Raw genomic sequence first — 6004 nt, forward strand, 5'->3', positions numbered from 1 at the left:
GCTCCTTGGTCAGGGAGGCCCACTGAGGTTGATGATGACAAAATAAAGGCATTGATCGAGTCAAACCCATGTTACATGACACAAGAGAATGCATGAACATTGAACATCTATCATTCAAGCATTCATGACCACCTGAAAAAGCTGGGATACGTAAGCAAACTCGATATTTGGGTTCCGCATGAACTCAAAGAAGTTCATTTGACGGCGCGTATAAACATCAGCAATATGCTCATTAAACATAAGGAAAACGATCCTTTTTTGAAGCGACTGATAACTGGTGATGAGAACTGGATTGTTTACAACAATGTGGTGTGCAAATGGTCTTGGTCCCGACGTGATGATTCACCTCAAACGACATCCAGAGCAGACATCATCAGAGGATGGTTATGCTCTCAGTGTGGTGGGATTTTAAAGGTGTCATGTTTTTCAAGCTCCTACCAAGGAACTGAACAATCAATTCGAATGTATACTGTTGGCAATTGGACAGTTTGAACAAATCTATCATCCAGAAACGTCCAGAGCTTGTTAATTGTAAAGGAGTTGTGTTCTATCACGACAACGCGAAACCACACACAAGTTTGACCACCTGTCCAAAATTATTGGAGCTTGGATGGGATGTGTTGCCACACCCACCTTACTTGCCTGACCTTGCGCCATCAGGCTTCCACTTGTTTCGCTCTCTTCAAAGCTCCTTGGGTGGTATAACGTTCAATTCAGATGAGGCTGTAAATCAGCACTTGTTCAGTTTTTCACAAATAAAGACAGGTCTTTCTGTGAACAAGAAATTATGAAGCTCAATGAAAGATGGCAAAAGGTTATCGAACAAAATGGGCAATATATCATTGATTGAACTTTATTCTTTACATAGATAAATGACCTTTGAAAAACATAGACAAAATACATCATGACTTTTCCGAAGACCCAATAAGTTTGAGAACTTGTTGCAATTATATTGACCTTTTCTGATGTCAGAGGGATTATTCATTATGAATTTACCAACTGGACAAACAAGTTAACTGATTTGACTATTTCAAAGTGCTGAAAAGGCTGCGTGAAAAAATTAGATGATCTGAACTTTTCGCCAACAATTCATGGCATCGCGACAATCATCAGATCACACGGCACTGTCTGCGAGGGAGTTTTTAGCCAGGAAACAAATAACTGTATTGGAACATCCTCCCTACTCACCCAATCTGACCCCCAATGACTTCTTTCTTTACCTGAAGATGAAGGAAATATTGAAAAGAAAACATTTTGATGACCTTCAGGACATCAAGTGTAATATGATGACAGCTCTGATGGCCATTCCAGAAAAAGAGTTCCAAAATTGCTTTGAAAGGTGGTCTAGATGCTGGCATCTGTGCACAGCTTCCCCAAGGGGCATACTTCAAAGGTGACCATGGTGATATTAAGCAATGAGGTATGTAGCACTTTTTCTAGGATGAGTTTGCAAACTTAATTGTCAGATCACATATATGGTTGTTAATAAAATATCAAGATTCACCTGTGTTTATATTCCAAGAACATCTACCATTGGAATGTAAAACTCTATACAAATCAAGTGCAAAAAGACATTTATAATATAAGCAGAAAATTTGAAGAAGAAAAATTGACAGGAAATTAGATGACATTAAGAAATCATTATTAATGTTTTTATGTGTAAATAATGATATTATGGTTATATGGAAAAAAAGATACATCTGAAATATGACATCTGGGATTTATTTTAGAATAATCCAGCAGAGTGGTAGGGCGATTTGGAGGTGAAGGGATAATTATGAAACAAAAATGGCTGTATGTTCTTAGTTGTTGAACTGGGTATGATACATAAGTGTTATTATGCTAGTCTCTCTACTATTCTGTATGTTTGAAATTTATCATAATACAAATTTAACCCTCTCTCGGGTGCAACTGATCTCACAGATTCATTGCACACAAATTTTCAAATATCTAACAGTTAACTTAAGTATCGTGACTCATTGCATCCGTATCTTCCCCCTTTACTGTAACTTAGTAAAGATATATTTCATAGTGGCATCTTTAATCTCACAGATTCGTTGTGCCTATTTGAGATATTTTTTATATCTCTCAACAGATTTTTTTGTATAGTACTATTCTCTCAGACATTCCAGAAAAAGATTGTAAGTATAGTTTTATTATTGAAATTTAGTAATTAGGTATTTTATTTTCTAATTAATCTGACAGATTCATTGCACCTGTTTAGAATTTCTGTTGATTTTTATACTGAATTTATGTAAAAACATATATTGATTTTACTTTGTGGCAATATTAAAATTTCATTCTGAATAAATAATAAGCATGCTTACATGTTATTTTCATTCATTTTCAATTCAAATAAATAAATGTCACACATGCATGTAGTAGATGCATTGTGCCTGAACTTGTAACTTTTGCATTGCACAGGATGGAGGGTTAAAAAATAATGTAAAGTCCACAAAGGCAGGGATCCCACTGTCTTGTTTGCTCCCATGCCTAGCCCAAGGAACAAATGTTTATAATTAGAATATAAGTACTAGAGACATGTTACTCTGTCTTATATTATGTTTTTGTCTTACTTACTCAGTATGCAAAAGCTTTAGTCTGACAATTACACCAGGATAGTGAGATTCCCCATTGGTGGAAGCAGTCAAACACAGATAAGACTTCGGTTTGGAGGTGTTCATATGGGCATCATGGATCAGGTAAAGAGTTTGAATAGCCTGATTTCAGAGGTCTATTTGAGTTAATGTTATAAAATGTTTCTTTATCCAGATTTACATTTTTAACATCTTCATAGAGCTGAATGGAAAGAAACTCCAAATTTTTCTCAAGCTGAGAAATTCTTCCCTTTGCTCTGGATTTCTTCTTGAAGTTTCCTGTCTGTTCTGGTCTTTGAATGCAAGCGCCAGTGATTCAACACGTTACTCCAGATAACTGAGTATAAATGGAAATAAAGGTGAGCACCAAAAGAGGTAGGAGTGCTAAAGACGGAATAGTACCTCCTCGGCCTCATGGAGAGCTCGTTGAGGATTTAAAGTGGTCAGCTGTGAGACCAGCAATGGGAACTCATGGGTCCTCTGCGCTTATGCTAAGCTCTCCTCTATTTCCCTCTCTCCATAGTTTCTGCTAACTCACATGTTGCTTCTCTCAGGACTCCAGACTTTTTAAAGCCTTTCTCTGGACATTTTTGAAGTTTCTGCTCTTAAACATAACTACCAGATCTGTCCCTGTATCTTAGTACTTTACATCATTTGAACTCTAAGGGTGGGGGTGGGCTGGAGGAAAAAAAGAAACAGAATTAAACCTATGAGTAACCATCATACCTGTCTAGATAATGCCTTCTTTGCAGCTCACCTCGCAGGTTGTTAGCCAGCCTATGAATTGCCTATTATTAGGTTAACTGTCCATTCCCAGTCTATGGTTGAAATTATCTGGTAGTAATATGGTTTTGAACTTGTGTGTAAGGAATAGCTAGAGTGCGGACCCCCTTGAAGGGAGAGATGGCAGGGCAGACATCCTATTGTGCAAGTCCCATACAGATTAGCAATGAGAAAGGGACCAAAAGAACAGAAAGGCCAAGGTCTAAAGAGGGAGAAACTCATGGATCAGTGACTTAGGTAAGGATATCAGATAGCTGCAAAGTTTAACCAGAGGGTCCCAGTACTGCTCTCTGGCCACTGAAAAGAGAAGTAAATTGTACTTAAAATCTGACCTTGGATTTGAACCTCAGGTCTATCTCTACTAGCTGAACAACCTTGGAGAAAGTTCTGTGCTTCTGCATTGCAATCTCCTAGTCTGTAAAAAGGGCACAAAAATGCCTACTGAGGGGGAGGCACAAAGGTTAAATGAAGTTATGAATGCAAAGTGTTCTCATAGTAGGCACTCAATAAATGATCTTGCTCTACCATGCCAATCCTTCTGATGTTCCCTGTGAATCCCAACCTTCTGAAGCTGAACTAGAGCCTGAAACCCAGCAACATTCCAGGGAAAGCTGGGCATGGAAAGATTCTTGCCCTTTACTGTATAAGGCTGAGGAGCTTAACTAAACATAGCCAGAAGCTCTCCTCTTTAAAATGTCCATCTTCCCACCACTTCTTGGCTCTGCCGAGGTGAGCTGTCATCAGCAGATGAAGGGAGACTGCAGGAGGCCAGATCCCAGAGCATTTAGATCAACTTGGGTTTCCATAGTTCTCTAGGATCCCTTCATCTCTAAGCATCCCTCTCCTCCTTTTAATTTCTCCGTCTCCCAAACACACACACACACACACACACACACACACACACACACACACACACAGCATCCTCCTACCAAGCAAGACAGAAAAACAAAGCATATTTTNGCCAGAAGGGATTGGCACAAAATATCAAAGTGCTGAAATGCAAGGATCTACAACCAAGATTGCCCAGCAAAGCTATCATTTAGAATTGAAGGACAGATAAAGAGCTTCCCAGACAAGAAAAAGCTAAAGGAGTTCATCACCACCAAACCAGTATTAGAAGGAATGTTAGAGGGACTTCTTTAAGACAACAAACAAACAAACAAAGATAAAAAATAGGAATAATAAAATGGCAATAACTCTTGGCCATGTCAGGACACAGCAAGAAGGAGAAGGCAGAAAGAGGGCTTTCACTAGGAACCAGGCCACGCTGGCACCCTAATCTTGAACTTTCAGCCTCCATAACTGTGAGAAGTAAATATTTGTTGTTTAAGAAAAAAAAAGGCAATAACTACATATCTATCAACAATTACTTTAAATGTAAATAGATTAAATGCTCCAATCAAAAGACATAGCATGGCTGAATGGATAAGAAAACAAGACCCTTCTTGATGTATGATGCCTACAAGAGACTCACTTCAGGTTGAAAGACACACAGACTGAAAGTAAAGTGATGGGAAAAAGGTAGTTCATGTGAATGGAAATTATAATAATAATAAAAAAGCTGGCATAGCAATACTTATACCAGAGAAAACAGACTTTAAAACAAAGGTTATAACAAGAGACAAAGGAGGATCTGGTAATCCTACTTTAAGATATTTATCTGAAGAAACCCAAGTATTATTTGGAAGAGATGTTGTGCATCCATATGTTCATTGCAGCATTGTTTACAATGGCCAAAATGTGGAGGCAGCCTGGTCAATGAATGAATGGATATAGAGGAGGTGGCACATATGTAGGTTGAAGTATTGCTTGGCCATCGAAGGGAATGAGTTCTTACCATCTGTATCAGCATGGATGGACCTGGAGGGTGTTGTGCTGAGTGGAATATGTCAGACAGTGAAAGACAGATGAAATGTGATTTTGCTTATATGTGGAATCTAAAGAACAAAATAAACAAACAAATAAGACAGAAACAAATTCATAGATACAGAGAAAATTTTCATGGTTGCCAGATGGGAGAGAGGTTTGGGGCCAGGGTGAAGGCATTAAGTACAAATTGATATTTACAAAATAGTCATGGGGATGTAAAGTACAGGGAATATAGTCAATAATATGGTAATAACTATGGTGTCAGGTGGGTACTAGACTAATTAGGGGGATCACTTCTTAAATTAACAAAATGTCTAACCATTATGCTATGTACCTGAAATTAATATAAAATAATATTAATATAAAATAATATTAAAATGAAATAACACAAAATGCCAAAAAGAGAAAGAATCAATACTCTTCCATGTGGGGTTTACCTATATATGAGGTCGGACAATTATTGGGTCTTCAGAAAAGTCATGACGCATGTTTGCATCAGATGGCACTAGTTCATTTTTGGAAGTACTAGAGTCATTCATATCTATGTTATTGCTATATCATTTGACAGCTGACAGTTCTAGCTTCATTCTAAAACAAAATTGAGCGATTTGGTTGAGTTTTGGAGATTTTACAACAAGTTGAAAATGGAAGACCAAACTGTGCACTTTTGCCATATTTTACTGTTTTACTTCCATAAAGGGAAGAATACGTGTCAAGCTTGTGAAAAGTTGCATAAAGTTTATGGTGACAATGCT

This window comes from Hipposideros armiger, unplaced genomic scaffold (assembly GCF_001890085.2).
Source record: "Hipposideros armiger isolate ML-2016 unplaced genomic scaffold, ASM189008v1 scaffold_158, whole genome shotgun sequence".
In the NCBI taxonomy this organism is placed as follows: Eukaryota; Metazoa; Chordata; class Mammalia; order Chiroptera; family Hipposideridae; genus Hipposideros; species Hipposideros armiger.